We start from the raw sequence: 27,592 nt of genomic DNA on the forward strand, positions 1-27,592 counted from the left end.
TTGCTACAGCTTCTGGCTGTCTTACTTGGCTGAACATACAGGCCGCTGCTCTTCTTTGTATCAGCTGACTGTCGCAGGATGTAATCGATGACTACAACAAAGAGGTAAGGTGCAAGAGTGTCCCCTTGCAGTATTCCAACAGTAGTCTGGAATTATTTTGTTGGACTGTCTGCAGTTTGCACATAGCTGGAAGCATTTTCATACATAATGGCAATGAACGATTTCTGACAGAATTCCAGTTTAGAAGAATGTGCAGAATTACTCTCCGGTTTACACTGTCAAATGCTTTGGAAAAATCAACAAAAATAATGGTTGCTTTTCTCTTGGATATTCTAATCTCTTCAATAATTCTTCTTAGAGCCGGGATCTGAGGTGTAGTCGATCTGCTTTTGTGGAAGCCATTTTGGTTGTGTCTTAGAATAGGATCGAGATTAACTGTTATTCTGTTCCAAAGCATTGAGTTGTATATTTTTGAAGCTATTGCAGATAGTGTGATACCTCTATAGTCCGTTGGAATAGAAAGGTCTCCTTTCTTTGGCAGAGGGAGAATATAAGAAACTGAGAAGTCTCTTGGTTTATTACCCATTTTCGTTTCGTTGCAAAATTTGAGTAACTGCTCATGGAAAAGTGGGTTTTTCCAGATGATGGCTGGAATCTGGTCTGGGTCTGGAGTCTTAATTTTACTAACTTTGTTTAAGCACTTGCGCAGCTGTTCCATATCAGATTGGTCCGATCTGATTGGTAGATTTTCTGCCACTTTATGGCTGAAAAAAGGATCACTTGTGTTGATGTCATTTTAATCTGCCTTACCCAATAGAGATTTAGAGTGTTCGTACCATGTCTGAGTACGTTCCATTGCTGTTTTTCCTTTAATACGATTCACAGGGGGCGTTCTTTTGTTGGTGAGGTCCCTTAGTACTTGCCATGGTGTTGAGTTTTTATGTTTGTGATGTTGTTTGTCGAGTTCATTTGTTTTGTTTTTCATGTGTTCTTCAAGCAACTTAGTGTACACTAGTTGGTCTGTTTTGGTGCTTCAGCGATGCCTTCTTCAACTTCTCCCTGGCTGTCTGAACACCATTGTGGTTGGCTAGAAAGGTTGTGTTCTTGCTCCTTTTTGGCAGCATTTCCAAAGCAGCGTCTTTATTTGCAGTAATTAAGGCATTGTATACTGAACTGATGTTCTGCTCTTCCATGTCATTGGTGAGTGCGCTGAATCTGTTAAAGACTGAAACTGTATATTGCTCAGATATATTGGTGTCGTTTACAACTCTTTTCCAGTCTATTCCTATTCTACTTAGAGCAGGATAAGCGGTTTGGATAATGGATGGATGGATACCAAGAACACTCAACCCTTTCCAAAGTTGAAACAATTTTATCTGTCACTAACTGCTAAAGCAAAAAGCTCATCAGAGTCACCAACCAATAAGAATGAAGGAGGAGCAGAACCATTGAGGAAACAAAAGCTATATCTACTTTGTCAAAGCAGAGCAAAGTATTCTGTAAATTGTGTAAACACAACATCCATTGCACGTTGTCCGTCTTGGGAGAGAGCTCCCTCCTCTGTTGCTCTCCCTGAGGTTTCTTCCTATTTATTTTCCTACTTTTTGTCCCTGTTAAAGGTTTTGTTTGTTTGTTTTTTTAAAAGAGAGTTGTTCGTTAACCGATGCGAGGGTCTGAGGACAGGATGTTGTGTTGCTGTAAAGCCCCCTGAGGCAAATTTGTAATTTGTGATATTGAGCTATGCAAATAAAATTGACTTGACTTGACAAGGAATAAACTGCCCTTCTACATCTCCTGCAGCATCCAGATTCTTCTTTGCAGGAAAGAAGGATGGAGGACTTTTTCACTGTATTGACTATCAAGGCGAATGACCACACAGTAGTTTCGTTACCCATTCCCACTGATCCATGTGGCCCTAGAACAAGTCCGAAAGGCCAACATACTCACCAAACTGGACCTTAGAAGTGCATATCTCACACAGATACGTGAAGGGGATGAATGGGAAAACTGCCTTTATCACCACTAGGGGCACTACGACTACCTGGTAATGCTGTATGGTCTAAGCTTAGCAAATGTCCCTGCTGTGTTACAGTCGTTCATGAATGAGAACTTCCATGAGATGATCATTCGGTTCCTGATTGTATATATTAATGATATCCTTATCTACTCTTCCAGCATGTCCAGCAGGTGCTGCAATGGCTCCGGGAACTTACTTATTTGCAAAAACTGAGAAATGTGAGTTCCACCAGATCGCCATTCCTTTTCTAGGGTACGTGTTTGGTCCCGATGGAGTTCGTATGGATGACAGCAAGGTTTCAGCTGTTCACAATTGGCCAGAACCAAGGACAGTGAAAGAGTTACAGCAGTTAATGGGCTTCGCAAACTTCTCCTGTTGTTTGATATGGAACTTCAGTTCAGAAGCTGCCCCACTCACAGCTCTGATCGAAAAGACCACAAAGACTCTTCACTGGAATGATTCGGCCTGTCCTGCCTTTCAGTATCTGAAGGAATTATTTACCACAGCACCTGTACTGAAGCAACCCGACCTAGTTCTGCCATTCATAATGGAAGTGGATACCTCAGAGGTAGGGGCAAATACAGTTTTATCACAACGTCATGGCACACCATTTGAGTTATAGCCCTGTTCCTTCTACTCCTACAAACTGTCTTTAGCAGAAGGAAATTTAAGATGTAGGGAACAGGGAGTTACTGGCTATCAAATTGGCACTGGAAGAATGGGGACATTGGTTAGAGGGAGCTATTCACCCATTTGTTGTGCTCTCGAATCACAGGAACCTTGAATACATTCATGAAGCAAGGAGACTTAACTCAAGAGAAGCCAGATGGGTTGTTTTTTATTCATTTCAATTTTACTGCCCCTATTTTCCAGGCACAAAAAATGTTAAAGTTGATCCTCTTTCCAGACAGTTTAAACCACCGAACAGGTCTTCAGTTCTTGATACGATCATACCATTGTCCTCTGTGGTGGCATCGGTCAGATGGGAGATGATGGACACCATTCAAGATGCCCTGCAAACAGACCCAGGACCACCGGATTTGCTACCTGACAAGACATATGCCCCAGCCACCATCCATCCTCAGCTCCTGCAGTGGGTGCACACTTTTCTCAGCTCTGGTCATTCTGGAATATCAAAAACTACAGAGCTGATCTCCTGGAAGTTCTGGTGGCCATCACTTATGGATGATATCAAAGCATTCATTCTCCCCTGTCCAGTTTGTGCCCAGCCTTACATGTTGGAACCCTCTCTCATTCCAGATAGACCTTGGCCACACATAGCAATTGACTTCATTACTGACTTGCCCCAGTCAAGTGGTTATACCAACATTTCAGTAATTGTGTATCATTTTTCTAAAATGTGCTGTCTGATTCCACTGTCAGGCCTTCCTATGGCCATGGAGCTGGCTGAATGTGTGCTCAATAAGGTATTAAGGTTTTAGGGGATCCCAGACGAAATAGTCTCAGACAGAGGACCTCATTTCACTTCTCAAGTTTGTAAGGCCTCTGTGAGTACTTGAGTATCAGTGTCCGCCTATCCTCGGGCTACAATCCACAATCTAATGGCCAGACAGAGAGACTCAACCAGCGAAGGGGAAAAATGGCATCCTTGATGACAAACAAAAGTCCTGCTCCTTGCAAGCCAGCAGCAGCACAACAGTCATTAAGGGAGTCTGCAGCCAGGTGCGATGTACAATACCCGTTGCCCTCCACTAACGAGCAGACTAACAGCAGCTCCACATAGCCACTTCGCAATGCTAACAATTGAGGAAGCTACACTTTCATTCACAGTACACTTCATTACCACTTACAAAAGTATTCTAGTCCGCTTTTCTTTTCTTTTTCGTTTTTTTTTTTTACAATTTACAATCACTTTGGAGAAAATAATGAAACACATTAATTACAACTTAATAGCTTACAACTGACTCGCTTTGTTGCTGCTTATCATTTTCCACCAGACTACTGCCTATTCTCTTTCCGCTGAGCATTCCGCATCCCATAATACTCGTCTTCACCCTTATTGATTAATCACACTTGTGCTTGGTTTAACGCTTCCAAAATAAAAGTACGACATCAGGAATCAGTAACACTGTATTTTAATGAAACGAAATGTCGTTTCTCCCATCACACAGCAGTGCAACACAAAGACAAAAACACATATCCAAGAACTGCAAGAATACACATATCCAAACTAACACATTTACCCAAACTAAAAAAAAAAAAAAAAATACTGTCCAAGGGAACGAACGCCAGCCAGGATGACTGTCGGACGTGCTGGTCTGCGTCGGCTAGCAGTTAGCTTAGCCTGCCCTGCTTCCGCATCCTGTCAGACCGCTCTTGGTGTTTCCTCTTCGAGCACAGTTCCAGACAGGGGCTGTGGTCCTTGGGCCCACCAGACACAGCAGATTAGGCTCCCTTAGCCGATCCAATACCAGCTCTCCCAGCCAGACACCCTCGACACACCTCCCCGCACTTCACACGACAACACGAAAAACACCACAGTCAACGCCAGGCGAGGCTGCCGCCAGACCGTCATTAGTGTTATCGGAACTGTCGGTCTGCATGGGCTAGCTAGCAGTTAGTTTAGCCTGCCCTGCTTCCGCATCCTGTCAGATCGCCCTCAGTGTTACCTCCTCGGGCACAGCTCTGGGCAGGGCCGTGGTCCTTGAGCCCACAGAACACGGCAGACGAAGCTCTCCCAGCCATCAAACAAAGACAAAACTTAGACCCAGATGTGGACAAAGACACGGCATGGACGGTACTGGGTGAGGCCGCCTCAAACATGAATTCGCGCCGCCATCTCCCACATGGTTACTGGGTAAGGCCGCTGCAAACGTGAATTCGCACTGCCATAAAGGACCCAGTGCCCATTAACATTAACCGTATATAATGCATATTATCATAGACAACCTTTGCGAGGTACTGACTTTTTTTACCTGTTTGCCTGGCTTCTTTGACCCAGCTCTTTGTCTTTTGACTTGGATTGTTGTAATGGGCTGTCAGACAAATGGCCTTTCGGACCAATGGGACATTTTTCGGACTATTGGGGTTTTGGAAGAATGTGCCGTCGGAACAATGGCATGGCACCCATAACACAAAATTGTAATTTTTTACATTGTGCTTGTTTTTTTGCAATTGCTTGGATTTCATTGACTAGCTTTTCTTAAGGTTGTGAATAAGTGTATGAGTGAGTTCTTTCCCAGATCAACAAATTGCTTCACACTGAAAAATTATCAAATAGATATGATGAATTCATATCCTTTATTTCGAATCAAACAATAGCACAATTTTTTTCTTTTTTGTCAGAACAGCAAATTGTAATGTAGGCAGCCCTACTCCAGCTGTAAAATGGCGTGGGAAACTTTCAATTGGGAACATTGATGGTTACATATTTTTGTGAGCATGAGTTCATATATCCTGTGTGTGTGTGAGTGTGTGTGTGTGTGTATGTGTGTGTGTAGTCCGAGTGTGTGTGTGTGTGTGTGTGTGTGTGTGTGTGTGTGTGTGTGTGTGTGTGTGTGTGTGTGTGTGTGTGTGTGTGTGTGTGTGTGTGTGTAGTCCGATAGTGACTCAGGGAGATGATATGGAGGGCCTGGTTTCTGTCAACAGCAAAGCGGAGGGAGGTCAAGGTTCAGCCTGGAAGTTAGAGAGTGATGTGCTCTCTGTGAGATATATGGACATACAAAAGGAGAACTACAGGGATATGAGATAGGAGGGATGGAAATAGGTGATACTGAAAAAAATACTGGCGCTGCGGCTGCACATGAAAGAGATCAGAGTGTTGATTAAAAAAAAAGAAGAGTGGCACATGGACATACAGAATTAAGTGATGAAATTGTTTGCTGAAGAGATATACATGCCCATGCAACAGCGTGTCACCATCAGTAAAAAGGATGAGGGCTGTTTGTGTACATGCATCAGTAGCCAGAGTAGACGCGGGGGGATGCTTAAAATGTTCAGACTCCAAGTAGACAGCAATGACATTACTGTAATTAAGAAATGTTCAAGGGCTTGTACGGTTTATTCTCTGACAGCTCCATTTAAGCTGTGGGAAATCAAATGATTCCCCTTGGTTTGTGAACAGTTTCTCGTAAAAAAGGGGGAAAAAAGAAAGAGAATTCATAAAAGAATGCAGAACATAATCATCCAATACTGTGATTTGTATGGGACACAAGTGGTTGCAATGTGTTGCGGGGTTTCACCATATGTGGCTGAAAACATGGGAGTGCTGTGTTGCTAGTTATCACACACAGACCACACAAACACAACCTAATTCATGAGTTTGACAAGGCTGTGTCACCGTGGGGGCTTGGACAGAGAGACAGAGGCAAATGTCGACAGTACCAGTCACATTTATTACGCCGCATACAAAGAACATTCAACACAGAGCCAGATGCTTGGTGCGTTCGGATCGCCTACTATTTCCCTGCGAATTGGACTACACACGGTATTTAGCCAAGGTAAGTAAGATTCCAAACCTTAAGGAGCAAAAAAAGTTCACTTCAAAGAGGACTGTGCAGGGAAGAATTGAACAGTGGTTCATCAGTTCCGCTATAAACTGACCAGAACGATTACCCATCAGCACTTGCGCCTCGCTGGAATGCCAAAAGCAAGCAGTGGAGTAAAGAAGCTTGTCTATAAGTATTGTAATTGTAACCATCGTTGTCATTATTGATGTGACTATTTAAGCGTTTAAGTGACCTAAAAAATACTCAAACTGAATCAAACACTGTAATATCTCAAGGCAAACGAGAGCAACGGTAGTTGACGTCACGAAGTAGTCGAAATCAAACACTGCCATTTTGGCAGGAAAGCGGGCCTGTTGGTGGGCAAATGGCTGCTAGCTAAGAGCAAGTCTCTTCGACTGCTGTATTTATAATGAATATGGTGGATAGCTGCTGTGCGCTGGGATGCCATAACAGTCGCGGACAAGTAAAAGGGACAGCATTTTATCAGATTCCTAAAGATCCCGAAAGACGACATAAATGGATTACTGCCATAAAACGTGCTAGAAGCGAACAGAAGAAAACTGAGCGGTGGGACCCCACGAGCAACGGATTCCGCTTGTGCAGTGACCACTTCATATCAGGTACAGAATACAACACTTCCTAACGTTATTATATTATTTATTTAACAGGCTTTTATTACGGTTTCTGACAATTTTATTACACTAAAAGGCAAGTTCGACCTATGCATTATGGCGTGGATTTTGCGGGGCTAACAAAGGCTAAGCTAAAAGAACTAAGCCTGTTGCTCAATAAAACGTGACTGGACATTTTTTATTTACTTATGTTTTAAGGAAAAAGAGTGATAACCCTGTGTCACCCGACTACGTCCCATCCATCTTCAAACATGTACCATCCCCGGAGAAGAGAAGAAGAAGAATGTGGTTATTCAACAGAAGACAGAAGAGCAAACTCCAAAGAAGAGAGCAAGCAAAGAAGTCATCAGCTGCAGCAGTAATCATTCCAACAGATTGTCCTCAAGACAGCAGCAAGCATCCTACTGCAGACCAGATTTTCACAGGAAACTCTTCCGTGAAGGAATCTACCCACAAACAACTTGAGGTACAAGTTACGACACCGATTACACTTACACTGCCCACTGCTTATGCTAACTTCAGCTAACATGAATTGACACTTACCGTACCAGTGACGAGAAAGCAATTTTTAGTCGGTAGACTCCAAAGCTGAATATTTGTCACGAATCCAGATTTCGCCCATTTGTACTCCTCCGGGCTTTGGTAGGCTTTCAAAGACTCTCCTGAGTAGGACGGGGGAAAGTTGATCAGGTAATTGTAGATGTCTGGAACGTTGCCCGTTCCGACTGTTTCATTACTCGCGAAAAAGCACCCTGGGGGCAATATAAGGGTCAGTCATGTTTAATCTGTCCAGTTTCGCAATATAGCGTTCAATGTCTTTGGAATTAAAATGCGCAGTGAACTCTGATGGCTTGAAATCGACGCTGGCGCCAATCATTTTTGCTCAGTGCACACGCTTTTCTTCCTGCCAAAATGGCCGTGTAAACAAAACTAATCACGTGACGCCCGGAGCTCTGTTGTTGACCTTATAACTACTAGCAAGCTAAAAATACGGTGGTTTGGCTAGCTTAGCCTTGTAACTTAAATATTGCAACAAACGTTAACATTAGTTGTCAGTGCTAATGTTAGCTGCTGTAGTTAGAAACATAAGTAACCTAACCAACAGTTGAGTACAGCACTCATTATGCACGCCGCAGCTGGCGTTGTGCTCTGGAGACTTCGCTGTTACATGTGTATTGCGGAGTTTAATGATAATGTTGTTGACATCTAACTATTAATTCAGGCTCCCGCGAGGAGACCACCGAATTTATTTAGCGCCGCAGCCAAAATGAAAGTTTGTTCACGGGGAGGCAGAATGCGGCCAAGACTGGATGGGGGTAAGTAATTATGGATAACATTTATTCCCAAATTACAATAGATTTCAATAGATTGTTTTGTAATGGTATCAGTTTTTGTTTCAATATATTCAATACGTTATTTCATTAGTGTAAAATTTTCCACAGTAGCAGCAACAGGTATCCAAGGTGTTAATGTTAATGTCGGGGAAGTAGGAAGTACTGTTTATGTACACTGTGGAACGCTGTGCTGCCCGCGACCCAGCACTCTCTTGCGGCGTTTGTCCACTCCGGTTTTCCATCGATCCCCCTCTGGGTCCGTGCCAGCTTGTTGCCGCTGCCCCTTCCGTTCATGTCGTGTATGTGCATCCGCCAAAGGGAATACGATGGCTCAGCGGGGAGGATAAATGATGCATTCCATTCAAAGTCCGAAGTCGGTCAAATTTCCTAGATTTAGTTAGGATTCTAGCTGCATCATTCTGAACCATCTGAAGACTTTTGGTACAAGAATGTGGCAGACTTTAAAACAGAATATTACAGTAATTAAGTCTGGATGAAACATGCATATATGAAGAGTCTCTGCGCCAGCCATTGACACGAAAGACCACATTTTAGCTATGTTATGTAAGTGGGCGAAAAAGGCAGTCTTGGTGATTTATTTAATGCGCTTATCAAAGGAAAGGCTGGGATCAAACATAACACCGAGATTTTTGGCTGCCACATTTTGAGAAATCAGAGTTGTCGATTGTTGTCGTTACTTGATCAAATTGGTGTCTGTCTAGCAGGGCCAATGACCAGCATCTCAGTTTTATCCGAATTTAAAAGCAGAAAGTTTAGTGACATCCAATTTTTCACAGCAGCCAAGCGGGCATCTAAATTAGTCATTTGAGTATGCTGATAAACCCTTATAGGCACATACAGCTGAGTATCATCAGCATAGCAATGGAAATGTATTCTATAGCTGCATATCATTTGGCCAAGAGGTGAAATATAAAGACAGAAAAGTAGAGGGCCAAGAACTGAGCCATGAGGCACACCATATTTAACGTGATGTAATATTTCTATAGCAGACACAATGTGTTCTTCCAGATAAGTAGGACTTAAGCCAAGAGAGAGCTAAGCTAGAGACACCAAAATTACAATTTAATCTGTCTAATAGTATATATCATTATCATTATCATATATAATTTGCATTGCCTTTGTTGATGTTTTGCCTTTAACACTGCGCCTCCATGGGTGCTGCCATTGTTGTGTGACGTCAGACAACTGCTTCTCCATGAAGTCAGGGTAGATGGAGTGGTCCTGAGTTTACAAGAAAGAACTCCAACTTTAAGTGGTGTGGTGTTCCATTGTAATTTTTATGGTAGGAGGTCAGAAAATCTCAATTTCCAAGTTGTCTGGAACGCAGCAAAAGGCTCCACAATCATGTAAACTCACCTCCCGCTGGCGCTAATAAGCCCCACCCTCACCCCCACAATAAGAAATCGACCACCATAATCAATCATCTTCAAACTTTTGTTTACCGGGGAACAGTGTATGACTGTCAAGATCAGCCAGCTGTCTGCAAAAATGTCTAAATCCACATTCACCACGCACTTCCCGCAAATTTACAGACACAAATACATACTCCCATTAAGGATACACAGATGTGTATATACTTGCAAACAGGCACATGTAGAAGCATGTGTGCTTATACACAAGCAGATGTGTGCACATGTGAATGTATATGCATTAGCGCAGAAATGCATGGACAAGTAGCATATAGTATATGCACATGCACATACATGCTTGTGTATACTCCATGTAAACAGGCTATCCGTAGCACTCATTACCAATGAGGTGTGATATTTCCTATCCTGCTGACACATATTCATGCTTATCCACTACATCCCATCTCACCCCAACCTCCCTTAAAAATACATAGACCATTGCTCCAGATACATAGGAGCATTACAGAAGTCTTACAGTAACATAGAGGGGGAACACTGGAGTAAACGCTGACACATGGTTACTTTTATCAGCTTCTCTCACAAAACTATTATTAAATATGAAGGGAAAAGGGTAATCTAAGTTGCCTAAATTTGACTCGGGGGGGGGGGGATACATATTTCAGATAAATGCAGTGCTTTCTATGCAATGCAAATGTACGTAAAGTTGTTTTGTTTTTTGACAACAGTTTCACCAAAAATAAAAAAGCACACACAGAGGGGTTCTGGTGTCATGGCGGAGTAAAGACGCGAACTCAGGTGCGCCTCACGTATTGCTAATTTTCATTTCATTATTATTTATTCAACTCATGGTAATGCACAGCTCCAGACAGAAAAATTAATTCATAATAAAACACAAATCAATTTACACATTCCATGATTGAAAAGGAGCAGGGAGAAGAAAATCTTATTTTATCTGCCCCTTACTCAAACCTAAATAAACAGGAGAATAGATGGTCTGTCAGTCAGTTACTCAACAACTAATAGAACAACATGAGAAATGAAAAAGAATCACAAAGCCATACACAATAATTCGCCATCAACTGAAAACCCGTTACCTGACAACTCCATATTGTCTAATTATTCTTTCCTTATACATTTTCTTAAACTGAAAGATATTTATACAACCCTTTAAATCGTTCTCTAACGAATTCCACAGTTTGACACCACATACCGCAATACACATCTGCTTTAAAGCAGTACGTGCACACTGATGTTTAAAATTAAATTTCCTTCTATGGTCCTCATCCTCTGAACTAAAAACAAATAATTTTTGTAAATCGTCTAGTAATACTCTGCTTTTTGCCCTGTACATAACTAACAATGTCTGAAACTCAACTAAACCTTATTAAGTTTCATTAATCCTGACTTAATAAACAGTCCGTTGTTGTGTTCTCTTGGATCCACTTAAATGAATAATGCTTACTGTTCTTTTCTGTAATATAAACAATGGCTCTTTGTTGCTCATATACTATGTGTTGTCCCACATTTCCACACAGTAACTGAAATATGGCAAAATATGTGAACAGTACAGAATTCACATTACCTTGTAATCTAACAAGTACTTTGCTTTGATCAAAACATAAATATTCTTAGACACCTTTTGTTTTTACATATGCTATATGAGATTTCCATGTTCACACCATCATCCATTATTACACCCAAAAATCTCAACTCAGATACTCTTTCAGTATCAACTCCATCTATAGACATTAAAACATTTTCATCCTTTTTCTGTTTAGCAAAAACCATAAACTTAGTTTTGTTCACATTTAATGATAACTTATTTTCATCAAACCATCTTTTCAGTTTGACCATTTCATTTACAATGCTTTCTGCTAAACTTTTTAAGTCATCTCCTGAACTAAAAAAATTAGTGTCATCTGCAAACAAAACAAACTGCAGTATCTTTGACACTTCACATATGTCATTGATATATAAAATGAAAAGTTTCGGCCCCAACACCGAGCCTTGAGGGACTCCACATTCAATCTTCATGCACTCAGATGTATTGCCAGCAAACTGTACAAATTGTTTTCTGTTATCTAAATAACTTAATATAATAATTATTATTAATAATAATAATAATTTAATAACTTACATCGTCAAATTATTTTAATCGAACACTATTTTTTTTATAAGAGTTTGGTGTAAAATTTGGCTTATACTTAAGAAAGCACGATGAGTGGTAAGCCCAGTAAGAGAGCAACAAACCTAAGCAAACACGCGGCCTCGGCTACCGATAACCACACCACACTGCCAGCCACAGGCAAAGCTACAGAAGCGAATGCTAGTCTGAAAGCTACCACAGATAATGCCCTGAAGCCGCAGTGGATAACCCTCAACAACCTACCCGTGGCGATTTCAAGGGAATGCTCAACACAATGAGGGATGAAATCCTTTCTGAGCTCCGAAGCACAGACGCCACATTGCAATCCATAGTCTCCTCTCATGTAGTGAAAATCCAAGAGGTGGAACTTGGTTTGAACAAGGTGGATAGCAGAGTTGCGACATTGGAGCGCTCCTATGCGGACCTGAAGGCTGAAAATGAGAAGCTTCATGCTCATCTGGATGATCAGGAAAACAGATCACGGGGGTAGAATATTAGAATTGTTGGTCTCCCAGAAAAAAATTGAAGGCCCCCTCCTATATGGAATCCTCCTTGGTCGAGGTATTCAGCACAGACAGCTTCCCTCATAAACCAGAAGCTGACCGTGCTCAATGCGATCTCAGACCACCGCAGTCAAACGGGCTCCCTCGAGCCATGATTGTACGCCTGCATGGAGCTAAGGAACAGATTCTGCGCCTATCCTGGGAGAGATCGCGGCAGCTGACATATCGTTGGACAAAGATTAGCTTCTACCCGGACCTTAGCACTTACGCAGTGTGGAAGAGAGCTGCGTTCAATCCAGTAAAGAAAATCCTTTGCGAAGCCGGCCGGAAATACTCCCTCGCGTATCCTGCAATGCTCCGGCTCACATTTTAAGGGTCCAAACAAGAGTTCAAGTCACCGTTGGATGCATCTACCTTTGTTAAGGCTAATATCGGCAGGACTCTGGAAGCGCTGAGTAGCACAGGGAGTGAAGCTATGCCCCCGCTGGAGAAATAGCCGGCTATCTGCCCTTTGAAGTGCAGACGGTCCGTCACAGTATGCGCATGGGTAAAAAAAAAAAAAATTCCCCATGATCATCTAGACAATCATTTGTAAATTGTGCCTATTCCCTAGGTCAGCCAATAATAGATCTGTAAGATTTGTTTGACTCTTTGAAAGCCTTTTTCAGTTCACAATTGTAATTTGTGTTTATTATCCATGCCAGACTGTTGCCAATGACATGATCCAGTCTTAGATAAATGTTAATTCTCACTCATTCCTATGTTTGTTGGCTGCCTCTAATAGTGAAGGCTGGGTGTTCTGTTCTTTTTTTTTTTGACGATATAAGTTTACACCTCCATTTCTGGTATTTAGTGAGGAGTACCAAGATGCAAGAGTGTTAGGTTGAAGGCATCTTAAGCGGTTGTGTACTATGTCGGGCTTTATAGCACTTTGGGTAAGTGCTATGGGGAGGGGGGTATCCTTTTGTCTGAATTTTGTTCATCTTTTTGTAGTCTTTTGCTTTGTCTTTTGTAGAGTTCATCATTAAAACTTCAACCATACTCACCTACATCAATCTCTCGTTGAGCAAAAGACTTTTCCTTCCCTGGATTTAACCAATCTATGTATATGGTTCCACTGCCCTCATTAATGAATAAATTCAGGAATAGACAACTTAATCTGATCTCTTGGAATATGAAGGGCTTAAACAACCATAGAAAAGAAACAGAGTACTCACTCACTTCTCTCAGTTAATTGTGAGTATATAATTTCTTCAAGAAACACACTTTCGTAACGCTGATGTCAACAAAATCTGAAAAAGCTGGGTAGGGAAGATTTTTCATTCAAAATTTAATTCAAGGGCTAGGGGAACTGCTATAATTATACACAAAGATATTTCATTTGAAACTGAAAAAGTTGTAGCTTACCCGAATGGTAGATATGTGATAGTTACTGGCAAACTTTTAAACAAACCCGTAATCCTGGCAAACATATGTGCACCTAACAGGGACGACGATGCTTTTACTATTTATTTTTTCTCAGCTCTACCCAATGTGGACAACCATTTTTTAATTATTGGTGGAGACTTTAATTGTGTCCTCAATCCCATGTTAGATCACTCCACCACCAGACCTCTACCACTGTCCAAGACAGCCAAAGTAATTATTAATTGCATTGAACAATAGGGGTCATTTGACCCCTGGAGGTTTAGTTTCCCAACCAGAAGACCATTTTCTTTTTTCGTCATGATTCACCACACCTATTCCCGAATTTATTATTTTCTTCTTGACACTCGGCTTATACCCGTCACTGATCACATTAAGTATCATAGTATTGTCATTTCTTATCGTGCCCCTCTTTCCTTTGAATTGTCTTTCCCTGAACAACCCACGCCATGCAGACCATGGTGCCTGAACTTTCTTCTACTCCCAGACTCTAAATTTGTTAGGTACTTGAGCACCCAGATTAAGTGTTTTATTGAAACAAATTTTACACCAGATATCTCCCATGGAACTCTCTGGGAAACTCTGACAGCCTACCTGTGTGGCCAAATTCACCTCATATAATAGTAATAATAATAAAAATCCAAACTAAAGGACCTCAGTGATACCATAACCCAATTAGAAGCACAATATGCCACTTCACCTACCCCAGAACTTTACCAAAAGAGGATCCGTCTTCAGACAGAATTTGACTTAGCTTTAACAGCTAAGGCTGAACATCTTCTTTCAAGGGCTAAATACACTACCTATGAATTTGGGGACAAAACAGGCAGACTCTTGGCTCACCAGGCATGCCAGGCATACGTGTTGCATCAAATTACACAAATACAGACCACTTCAGGTTCCACCGTTAGAGACCATAAATTAATGATACATTTTCTAAATATTATGATAAACCATATCTTCTTCGGCATTCCATCGAAACAATGATGACTGTGATGCAGTTTAAGCTTGGCAAGCACGCCTATGGGCCATCAGGCATTCATTAGAGCGACAATATCGTCCACAATTTGTCACAGATGAATGTTGTTTGAGTTGGTCTGTTATGTCTTGCATGGTGGGCCTTATCATAGGCTTCTTGTCTCTTTCGTCCAACAGCTGCTCTTGATTGCCTTACTGTGGAGTGCCATCTCTGTCTGTCCAGGGCCACTGTCTCCCAGCTGGAGTCATCTATGCTGCAGATCTTCATGTGGTGCTTGAGCACATCTTTGAAGCGTAGCTTCTGGCCTCCCTGCTTCCTTTTTCCCTGGCACAGCTCCCCGAAGAAAACCTCTTTTGGTAGGCGGTTGTCTGGCATTCTTCTCATGTGGCCAGCCCATCTGAGCTGGGAGGCTGTTATTAGGGTTTCAACACTGACAGTACCAGCACGTGGTACACTATATACATCCGAGTGTAATAATGGTCCTGATGAGGCAGATTCCCTTTTTCAAAGATTGAATTTACCTACACTTCGAGATGCAGAGAAGTCCAACCTTGATAGCAATTTGACGGTGGAAGAGGTTCAGGAAGCCATCAAGTGTATGCAGTTGGCGAAAACATCTGGGCCAGACGGATTCCCAGTTGAATTTTTTTTAAGAAGTTTTCAAATGAACTCTCCCCATTACTCCTGAAAATGCATAATCAATCCCTCTCAGATGGCCAGGTACCACAAACGCTGAGGCAAGCCTTAATATGTCTCATCCCCAAAAAAGATAAAGATCCTCTGCGCTGTGAATCCTATTGTCCATCTCCCTTTTTTCTGCAATAAGGTTGATGAGATCTTAAACAAAATTAGTTCTTCAACTCCATCTATTCCTGCATATCCTGTCTTACTAAATTCATATCTACACAATTAGTCACTGACAGTCCCAGTTATTACAGCTTTTGAGACTATCTCTCTTCATACTTTGACTAAATTCGTGTCAGTTTCTAAACCAACTGCTTGCCTACTTGATCCCTTACCAGCAAAACTTTTTAAAGACATCTGGCCTTTTCTTGGACCTACAATGCTAGACATTGTTAATGTATCCCTTACTACTGGCATTGTTCCCAAAAGTTTTAAGACAGCTGTGGTTACACCTCTACTTAAAAAACCGCACCTCGATCCAGTGTCTCTTAATAACTATCGACCAGTCTCTAATCTTCCATTCTTCTCTAAAGTACTAGAGAGAGTTTTGTATCAACACCTTTCGACCCATATAAAAGAAAACCATCTATATGAACCTTTTCAGTTGGCTTTCAGGCCCTGTCACTCCACTGAAACTGCTCTGACCAGAGTGGTGAATGATCTTTTACTAGCTATCGACTCGGATTCCACTTCTGTACTTCTGCTACTGGACCTCAGTGCAGCCTTTGACACCATTGATCACTGTAAACTATTAGATAGATTAAATTGTAATTTTGGTGTCTCTGGCTTAGGTCTCTCTTGGCTGAAGTCCTACTTATCTGGAAGAACACATTGTGTCTGCTATAGTAATATTATATCAAAATTTTCTGACGTTAAATATGGTGTGCCTCAGGGCTCAGTTCTTGGCCCTCTACTTTTCTCTCTTTACATTACACCTCTTGGCCAAATTACACACAGTTATGGAATAAATTTCCATTGCTATGCTGATGATACTCAGCTGTATGTGCCTATAAGGGCTGATGATCATACTCAAATGACTAACTTAGAGGCCTGCTTGGCTACTGTGAAAAACTGGATGTCACTTAACTTTCTGCTTTTAAATTTGGATAAAACCGAGATGCTGGTCATTGGCCCTGCTAGACACAGACACCAATTTGATCAAGTAACGATAACAATCGACAACTCTGTGGTTTCACAAAGTGTGGCAGACAAAAATCTTGGTGTTACGTTTGATCCCAGCCTTTCTTTTGATAAGCACATTAAAGAAATCACCAAGACTGCCTTTTTTCACTTACATAACATAGCTAAAATTCAGTCTTTTCTCTCCATTGCTGACACAGAGACTCTAATACATGCCTTTGTTTCATCCAGACTTGATTACTGTAATGTTCTGTTTTCAGGTCTGCCACATTCTAGTACTAAAAGTCTTCAGATGGTTCAGAATGCTGCTGCTAGAATCCTAACTAAATCTAGGAAATTTGACCATATTACACCAATTCTTGCTTCCCTTCATTGGCTTCCTATCCATGTTAGATCAGAATACAAGGTTCTTCTGCTGATTTATAAAATCCTAAATGGGCTTGCCCTATCTTACCTGTCTGATCTCCTTAAACCGTACATTCCATCTCGAGCTCTTCGTTCTCAAAATACAGGGCTCCTGTGTGTACCCAAAGGTAAAAAGAAGTCAGCTGGTGGCAGGGCCTTTTCCTATTGGGCTCTTTTCCTGTGGAATAACCTGCCTGCTGCCATCAGACAATCAGAGTCTGTTGAGTCCTTTAAATCCAAACTTAAAACTCATCTTTTTGCCTTAGCTTACAATTATAGTTGCCTTAAGTTGAGTGCTTCACAACCTGTACTGCATGGCGGGTTGGTTTTCTGTCTCAACGAATTTACCAACCACTGTTCTGCCGACGAGATTATAGCATATAGATTATGACTAGTTGATGACTTAATTGATTATGACTAATGAATATTGCAAACTGTTCTCTTCTCTCACATGTCTTTTCTCTCTCTCTGAATTATGTCTTCTCCTTTCTCTTTTTCTGTGTTGAATGGTGTCATGTGAGTCTCCCTTGTGTGCACTTGCAGTCGGTTCTCCTCCCAGGTCTCTGTGGTGATGGTGGTTGTCACTTGGCAGGCCAAGTGGCAACTTGGCAGGCCTGCCATTCCGCGCCTGCCATTCCGCTCCTCAAATAATTTTTTTTTACATGATGATGCTGGTCGCGTGGCTTGGGTCCTGGACTGTTCTGATGGCGTCAGGACACTGCTTGGCATCCTGTGCATCATATTCTTCATACATTTTACAAGTCCAATATAATTCTGTTATCCTCTTTCAATGTTGTATTATGTAAATTGCATAAACACAACATCTATTGCACGCTGTCCGTCTTGGGAGAGAGATCCTTCCTCTGTTGCTCTCCCTGGGGTTTCTTCCTATTTTTTCTCCCTGTTAAAGTTTTTTTTGGGGGGAGTTTGTCCTTATCTGATGAGAGGGTCTAAGGACAGGATGTTGTGTTGCTGTTAAGCCCACTGAGGCAAATTTGTAATTTGTGATATTGGGCTATACAAATAAAATTGATTTGATTTGATTGTTCACCGTGTCCACCTTAGCAAAGCTAAATTGGCCAAAATTTACCCCAACATCGACCTCACTTGTGACACATGTAAATATGCACTGGCTACCTGGTTGCATATGCTCTGGACATGCCCTGAGCTACATACGTTTTGGTCAGCAATATTTAAATTCTTAAGCAACATTTTTAGTACAACTATTGATCCGCATCCATTAACTGCCATACTTGGTGTGAGACTGGAAGACTGTGACTGGCCATCTAACATATATAAATTGGTGGCCTTTACTACACTACTAGCTCGGCACCTAATACTCTTAAATTGGAAGCACTCAAGACCCCCATCCCATGTCAGATGGATCAGGGATATTATGTTTCATCTCGAGTTAGAAAAGATCAATTTTACCTTAAGGGGTAACAGGTAACAGATTTTTTTTTGTGTATAGGTGAACCATGCTTTTTTTTTGTCTTCGATTTAGTTTTCAGTAATTTCATTATTTCTTTAATCTATTTCTCCTTGAGGATCTAGGAATGTCGGGAGGGGGTTGGGGGGTGAGGGGTTTATTGTGGTAAATTATTCAATATGTGACTTGTTTATACTAAAATTGTAAATGCCAATAAACATATTTTCAAAAAAAAGCACACATACTGCACTGCTGCACTGTCTAAAACAAAAGTAAGTGGTCTCTCTTAAAACTAAATCGATTTCAAACTTCTTATTTAGATACACTTAAAAGCACCTTATGTAAAGCTCTTAATGGGCTAATGGTTGACAACTAAGGTATTATGTGTAAGACATTCGCAGATTTCTTTCATAATTTATAACTCTTAGCTTGTGTGTATGTTTGTGCAATTTCTCAAAAAGTCACCCCTCACACTGAGTACATGTCAGGGAAAGTCAGTCTAATTTAATATAGTATGAAATGATAGTCATAATTTACTGTAACCTTATGACCTTAGGTCATTCACAGTGAAACTGGTTTGAAAGACAACGTGACAAGGCACAAAACACTTGGCCATGACTGGGAACCTGCATAGGAAAATCTAGCAGTCAAATTCATGCGTTGAATTCAAGATGGTTGTCGTTTATCTTTCATTACCTTTCATCGAATGACATAAAACCCAATAAAAAATAACCAGCAGCCAAGATTGAATAATAAACTGCTAATATATTGTGAAATAATGTATTGCTATCTAAATCCCCAATGTTGAAATGAAGAGGAGTGAATCTTTTATCCACTCTTTTTTCCACTCTTTTCCACTCCAGCTATTGTGCAGCTGCAGACCAGCCCCAAGTTTTCAAATTGAATATAGGGCAGACAGAGAAATCTCCCTTAGCGAGTTTTAGTATGTGTCCATTAGTCAGTCATACTAGGTGTATAGTATACTCACAGTCAAAACCCGTATTGCAGCTGCTTGGAGAGTGCTATAAAATCAGTCACACAGAGGGAAAGGTTTTCCCCAGTGGGTTTGAGCAGTCTGGAAGATGTGAAGCCTGTCCTCCCAAATTAAAGCCAGTCTTGGAGAACAAAGCATCTAATTTCCTGTGGTTATCAGTAAAGTTGATTTTCAAAAGCTGAGAAAGCACGAGGTTGGTCTAGTTTGCTTGATCGTCCTCAGTTGAACTGTGGAGAGCACTTATCGAGGTCTTTCACTTCTGTGGCAAAGATGAATTTAAACCTTCATTTAATTTTTGATCAGTTATATTCACACCCAGATCCTTGTGAATATTGTAGCCGACCGATTTTGTCACTTTATAAGGGGATAAAATGTTTCTGAAAACCACCAAGCATTCATTTAAAAAACACCTGCTTTCCAACAATACCACAAATAAGTTATGGTATATGTAATTTTAGTTTTGTTTTTAGTTTTGTTTTTTTGGATCCCCCCTCCCCCCCTTTTTCCCCCCAATTGTACTTGACCAATTACCCCACTCTTCCGAGCCATCCCGGTCGCTGCTCTGCCAATCCGGGGAGGGCTGCAGACTACATGTACATGTGAAGTCGCCAGCCGCTTCTTTTCACCCGACAGTGAGGAGTTTCACCAGGGGGATGTAGCGCATGGGAGGATCACACTATTCCCCCACAGTTCCCTCTCCCCGCCCAAACAGGCACCCCGACCGACCAGAGGAGGCACTAGTGCAGCGACCAGGACACATACCCACATCCGGCTTCCCACCCACAGACACAGCAAATTGTGTCTGTAGGGATGCCCGACCAAGCTGGAGGCAACACAGGGATTCGAACCGGTGATCCCCATGTCAGTAGGCAACGGAATAGACTGCTACACTACGTGGATGCCCCGTAATTTGTTTTTTATGCCACAAAAATCTTCACTGAATTATACCGATTGTCACATTATATTACATATTGTTGTCCGATGTCATGTCACGTATCTAAATGCTTAGACCGCCTCATGCAAATTAGGATGCAAACTAGTAATCTGGGGGCAGGAAAATATGAAGGGGGGGGGGGACAAACCCATTTGACCTCATGCATACAGGTATCTTGTAAACAGACACTTTGCATGTGTCTGTGGTAAAGGAAAAATAATATATCAAGGCTTTGAGATTGGCACAGGGTGCATTTGGGACATACAGACCCACACACACACACACACACACACACACACATACACACCTAGACTGATTTCCCCCAAGACTTCTTGTCCTCTGCAGTCGAACACATGTCATTTGTATGCCGCCCTTCCGGCACACTGACAGAGCGGCATTTGGAAACACTCATCTCCTGATCACATCCGTGCTCTGTGCGGCGTTATTCCCAGACAGGTGTCCTTGTCCACGTGCATGTGCACAGACAGTGATAAACACACAAAAAAGACAAGCCACGTGCACATACACAAACATAATCAAATACTGTATGTCCGCATATTCCAATTTAATCAGATTCAAAAATTCATGCATAGGCAAACAAAAACTGAAATAAACAAACAAACAAACAAACCCGTAAATGCATACACATACACCCATCTCCATTATGACTGCTGAGTTACTTCATCATAATCCTCTCCCACTGTTGTGGGTGATGGATGGGCTTGACACACACACACACACATGCACACACACAGCCAAAGAGCCACGGATACATGTGTTTAGGGGTCTTCTTCAATGAAAGGTCTTCCATTCTACTTGACTAATGTCTCCCCAATGCCTTGTTAGGTCGCCGCTTGTTAGTATTGTGAGTGTGTGTGAGTGGGCGGGTGCGTGTCTTCATGGATGTCTGCGTTTCTGAATGGTTGTGTGTGATTATGTGTTCCTTTGTGCGTTGACATGCTAGTATGTGGGGGAAAAAAATTAATCGTGTGTGTGTCCCCTGGAGCACACATGATGCCCATCAACCTGTCTGTGCTTGCATATGCAGCATAAATATACCCGAATGCCCTATCCTGTTTGTGTGGGATTATGTGACTGTGTGTGTGTGTGCGTGCGTGCGTGCGTGTGTGCGTGCGTGCGTGCGTGCGTGCGTGCGTGCGTGCGTGCGTGCGTGTGTGTGTGTGTGCTTGCCTGCGCATGTAGTGCCCCCCACCCTCCTTAAATCTGCTGTGAGCCAGGGTAATGTGCATGACTGCCTCTAACCCAGGTCACTAGAAAGGGCTGCCTGGGTGATATGGTGATATGTGAGGGGTCATGCACAATCTCCCACCCATATGGAGGCTCTCACACACACATACAGACACACACACACACAAACTCGGACACACACCAAAGGGAAACTGAGTAATTAATAACCCTTCTACGCATCATTGATACCCCCCAGAGACCTGGCAACCAAGAGGGGTCTCACAGACAATTATCACAGCAGGTGTGTCAATGATGAGGGGAGAGTGAAGCAGGGTGGGGGTCATATTGTGTTCTTTAAGGAAAGAAAGAAAAACACTTAGATCGTAAGAATGATTCAAAGGAATTGTCAACTCAAAATATCCATTTATCAGGACATCAAGGGAAATAAACAATTTGGTCAATATACTGTAATCACAATTAAGAAGGGGTGGTGTTTACAATTGGTGGTGAGGGGGGGCGACAACTGCATATTTCTGCAAAAAAAATTAAAAATCCAATATTTGCAGGGCAAAGATTCATCAATACTTTAAATTCTGTGCAAGGGTCTGCAGCATTTTATAATATCACAAACATCACAAGGATTCATACAGCTTCTATCATATTTATCCCCCCCACCCCATCCCCATCCCCCTACCCCTTTTGCATTTTGGTTCAGTCTGTCAGCTGCTGGGCAGATAGGTCTGGAGGAAGTTGGGGGAGAGAAGGAGAGGAGGCAATGTGGAGAAACTGAAATTGAAATTGGCCAGATTAGATTGGCTGATTGAGCAATTAGTTATCATCCCCATCATTTGGCTGGGGCTGGCGACATCTGCCACTGTGGGGTGCACACCGAAAAAGTCCCACAGCAGCACCGCCACACACACAATGCCACACACATAGACCAGCAGAGAGACATACATACACATTCACAGCTAATTTAGTAACACAGGGAGAGATATACACACACACAGCCTGTGAGGGCTGTCTGCATGAGTAATTCAAAAGAGCGAAACCCACCAAATGTGTTCATCTCATTCCAAGTCTTCTCCAAGCGTGCCCGGGCGTATGTGTGTGCACATGTGTTCTTGTTGTGGTTTTCATCAGAATAGCTAACACAGCGCCTGTCATCCCTACCAATACCACACTCCCAAGTTTCATTTTCTTAATGCTCTTTTAAGTGTATGTCTCTCTCTCTCTTACCCCCACCTTCTTTTATTCCTCTTCAGTGGGCTGTTCAGCCGCTGCTGATGTATCCTTTCATCGCCACCACCCCACACTAACCCGTTCCCTTTAGCGCTCAGTGATTCATTTTCTGCCTCTCTCTCTCTCTCTCTCATTCCCATTCATTTTGTATATTACACCACTTAGCAATTTGGACATAAGCCTCCGTGCAAGACCTGATTGCTGGGTTGATTGTTGATATCCCTCCCAGATAAAACAAGAAACGGGTCATGAGGAATCCAATAAGCAAGCAAGCTTTGTAAAAAGAAAATGGGTGCAAGCAAAACTAGTGATCCATCCATCTAATTTTAAACACTCCCAGGGTCAATGATATCTCAAACAATGCTGAATGGCTTTTTAGCTGACAAGCTGGCCATAACTCATGGTTAGCACCCTAAGTGTTGTCCCACATCCGGAAGAGTACTGATAACTCTTAAGAGGGATTTTTAGCTTTTTACTCCACAGAGGCCCACTAGAGTATGTTTGATAAATTGGTCTCCATTGGCGCTCACTTATTCTCACATAAAGGGTTTTTATAACCCAGGAAGAGAAGCGAAAGAACACAGACCATTTCTATGCATGACAAATGAAAACTCCATCATGAGGAGGGCTAGGATGAGAGAAAAAGTCTCTGGAGATTAGGTGTGTGTGTGTGAGAGAGAGAGAGAGAGAGAGAGAGAGAGAGAGAGAGAGAGAGAGAGAGAGAGAAGTTGCAGCTCATGCAGACGAAAGGGAAGTGACAGCGACAGCAGAATAAGAAATGGTTGTAACAGCAGCTGTAGTAAAAGAAAAATCAGCAGCAATGTTATTCAATGAGGGGGCTGTGCCAGCTGTGATAAAGAGCTGTCTCTTCTTTTGGGGATAGAGCCTTTAGTGTGGCAGCCCCCACCATTTGGAACTCTATTCCAGCAGAGATCCGCAATGCTGCTTCTTTGGACAATTTTAAAAGGCCACTGAAAACCTACCTTTTTACTAAGGCCTGTGGTCTGTAGTCTTCTGATCTTTGTTTTAATCTTTTTTTCTTTCTTTTTTTCTAGTGTAAAGTGTCCTTGGTTTCCTTGAAAGGCAAAACTAAGTTGTTGTTCTTCTTCTATGGTAGCTTGGAGGAGAAGGGTGCAAGCAGCTGATTAAAGCTGGAGGAGGAGGCAGGGCTAGTGGATGAGAAGGAGGATTCCTGCTGTCAAGGCAGGAATTAAGGCTGGCAACATCAAGATCTCCTCTGGTGAAGCAATGGATCTTGAGGAGCATGTTAGCGAGCGTCGGGCAGAGGTTTTGGTGAAGTTTGAGCGGCAGAAGCGTGTGCGGCAGATCACTGTCTCCACTGATGATGGTGAGGTGAAGGCCTGCCGCCGCACCCTGGGAGAGCCAATAACCGTCTTCGGTGAGGGCCCTGCCGAGAGGCGCGAGAAACTGAGGAATATCCTGTCGGTTGCTGGTCCCAAGGTATTGAAAAAAATCCGAGCAGGATGAAGAGAAAGCTAATCACTTGCAGGAGGAGTCCTCGCAGACCTGGTACTACAAAGGTCTGATCTCCTTGAAGGAAGCCCATCTCTGGTTAGCCAATTACACCCTGCCAAGGGCAATGAAGAGGCTAGAGGCAGCGTGGGCCCAGGAGGAGGTCGACGAATTTATGCGGATGATTCGCCACCAGGAGTTCCAAAAGAACCTTCAGAATCTGAATAACTTTTGCAGTCAGATTGGGGATATTCGCCCTATCCCCTACTGCCAGTTCAGCCCTGACTCAAAGATGCTAGCCACTGCTTCCTGGAGTGGCCTCTGCAAGCTGTGGTCTATTCCCAACTGCAGCTGTGACCTAGAGGTCACAACACCAATGTGGGTGCAGTCATTTTCCGTCTACTGGCATCTCTGTTGATCAATTAGATGTCAGCCTGGCATCCTGCGCTGCAGACGGCTCCATAAAACTCTGAAACATGGAGAGCAATGAGCCGGTTGCCGACAGCAAGGGTCACTCAGCGTGCGTGGCACGTGTCGCCTGGCACCCATGTGGATGATTCCTCGGCACTGCCTGTTATGATCACTTATGGCGCTTGTGGGATCTGGAGGTGCAGCAAGAGATCCTGCACCAGAAGGGCTACAACAAAGGAATCCATGACTTCCACTTCCACCCTGACAACTCCCTGGCTGCCACCAGGGGTTTGGATGCATTTGGTCAGGTGTGGGGTTTGCGAACGGGGTGGTGCATCATATTTCTGGATGACCACCACAATCTATAGCATCTATAGCATCCAGTTCTCCCCTAATGGCTTATACAGTGACCGGAAGTGGTGACAACACCTACAAGGTGTGGGACCTCTGCCACAGGAAGTGCATCTACACTATCCCTGCCCACCACAATGTGCTGAGCTCTGTCTGCTTCCAGCCCAACAATGGCCACTTCCTGCTGACTGGTGCCTACGACAACACAGCCAAAGTATGGAGTCACCCCATATGGTCTCCCATCAAAACACTGACCGGGCATGAGGGCAAGGTGATGGGCATAGATGTATCTCCTGATGGGCGGCTGATTGCCACGGCATCCTACGACTGCACCTTCAAGCTCTGGGTGTCCACGTTACCACAGAGACCAAGGGGAGGATTCAGCTAAGAGACCGCATGACACTCCTGGTTAAAGGGACAACAGCTTTCCATCATCAGTTGAAAAAACAAAATGGCTGGCGTGTCACTGTTTTTATGCATCACATTTTATTGCAGTCATTTTTGAGAATTGGTCACCAATGTGTGTGTGTGTGTGTTTTGCACAGGGCGATGTGATGCGTCTAGTGTAGTAGTGCAGTAGTTGGAGGGACGACGCATGCTTGCTTCCTGCCTGCTAACCTCTTGCTTAGAGCTTGCTGCCGCTGGCTAGCCCTTGTGGTGAACAAGGAAGCAGCCCAGTGCGTAAGCCTTCCCCCACCAGTACATAGCCTCTCCTTCGCCAAGACCTCTGCCAGGCCTCCTCGTGGCCACATACGGTAACTGGGCATGTTCCTCGGTAACTGGGCCGTGTTCCTCATGCCGGGACAAACTGCAAGAGCATAGAAGCCATGGTCACTGAACACCAACTGCGCTGGCTTGGGCATGTCATCAGGATGCCTCAAGAATGCCTGCCACCTCAAGTCCTGTATGGACAGCTTCATCTGGGCCACCGGTCCGCAGGTGGTCGGAAGAAGTGATACAAAGACCAACTAAAAACATCACAGAAAAAATGTTGTATCGACCCCTTGAGATTGGAGCAAGCGTTCCAACTGGCGATAGATCCGCCACAGAGGTATAGAACAGCTGGAAATGGAGAGAAATGTGAAAAAACAACAGAAAAGAATATAGTGTGGTGCCAAAATTGATTTTTGTGCTGTTTTGGCTTCTATAGGGATCAAACTAACAGAAAATGAAGGGTGCCAAATTTTCTGACCCCCACCCCCAATTCTGGGGGGCCATCTATTTTGGGACCTCCCAGAACAGTAAAATAGAAGTCCGCCTGGGACTACTCTTACTAAAATGGCTGTAGAATTGTTATGCTTCAGTTGTATAACACCAAATTTGGAGGAGATGCAGTTGAGAAGTTGTAGAACAGATCCAAATATCTGTGGCCTGCTGGTAAATGGTATTACTGATGTTATTCACACTCAAATTGTAAGTTTTGTTTAGGCGAACCTAAAAAATTGAATTTCTGCTGTAGTTTATCTGCAGTCCTTCTGTCCTGGTGGATGGTACAACTAAACTTCCACTTGAAGTACATTTTTCCAGGTGTTACCCATACATAGACACCAGAATTGTGCATCTGGGCCCTGTACTTGCGGAGCTATTACTGAATTATTTTGGGCATGTAATTTCGGGCGAAAATTCAAAAAAATTGCCTGGGGCTGAAGTGGTTTTTAATGTCCAATTTTTACAATATTATAGTTGTTTTGTAGGTTTTAAAATATTCTGAGTTGATTTATAACACTATTAAAAGAGCTAGAAGAGTATTTGTCTGACTTTTGGTTCCTCACCTGGGACACCCCGGACTGACCCTTGGGCCTATCCCATTCATCATTACTCTCCTCTTTCCACTCCTGCTCTTTTCTTGGCCAATATAACTTTTACAATTATTTTTCATGGGCATCCAGTGACAATTAATACTTTACTGAAGGTGTTGACCATTCTGAAAGACATTCCTGTTCTGACTCTGAAAAAATAAGGGTTGAAATGTGGCCATTGTAGCATAATCCTTGTTAATTTGGTTCATTTCAAACAGGTGAGATCATAATTAAAGCACACCTGTGTTTGTAGCTGACTGAAAACAAAAAAGAACAGTACTCAAGATAAAATAAAATAAAAATAGGCCAATACGAAAACAACAACAACAAAACAAACAAACACCACAATAGATTTGAAGAGTCAACATTTTGAGAATCACATTCATGGAATTGCTGAAAGCAACTACCTGGTAAGTGATACTTTTATTTTAATTTTTTATCATTCAGGTGAAAATTAAAACAAGCCTGAAAGATGTATAAGCCAATGTTTACACATATTTTGACATATATTTACATTGTTTTCCCATTATTAGGTCTAATCTTTCAGTCTGACATGCCCTGATCCAACAAGTTTGGACTACTAACAGTAAGCTAAGGTGGGCTAAATTTAAACCATGCCCGCTAGATTTAAAAGCCAACATTTGCA

The 27,592-nt window shown here is 42.6% G+C and overlaps 1 pseudogene; it reads left to right on the forward strand.

Moving 5' to 3' along the window:
* Nucleotides 1-25,535, forward strand: part of LOC130115194 (U4/U6 small nuclear ribonucleoprotein Prp4-like) — a 51,399-nt pseudogene extending 25,864 nt beyond the window's left edge.
* Nucleotides 25,536-27,592: the final 2,057 nt, after the last annotated feature.

This window comes from Lampris incognitus, chromosome 7 (assembly GCF_029633865.1).
Source record: "Lampris incognitus isolate fLamInc1 chromosome 7, fLamInc1.hap2, whole genome shotgun sequence".
NCBI lineage: Eukaryota > Metazoa > Chordata > Actinopteri > Lampriformes > Lampridae > Lampris > Lampris incognitus.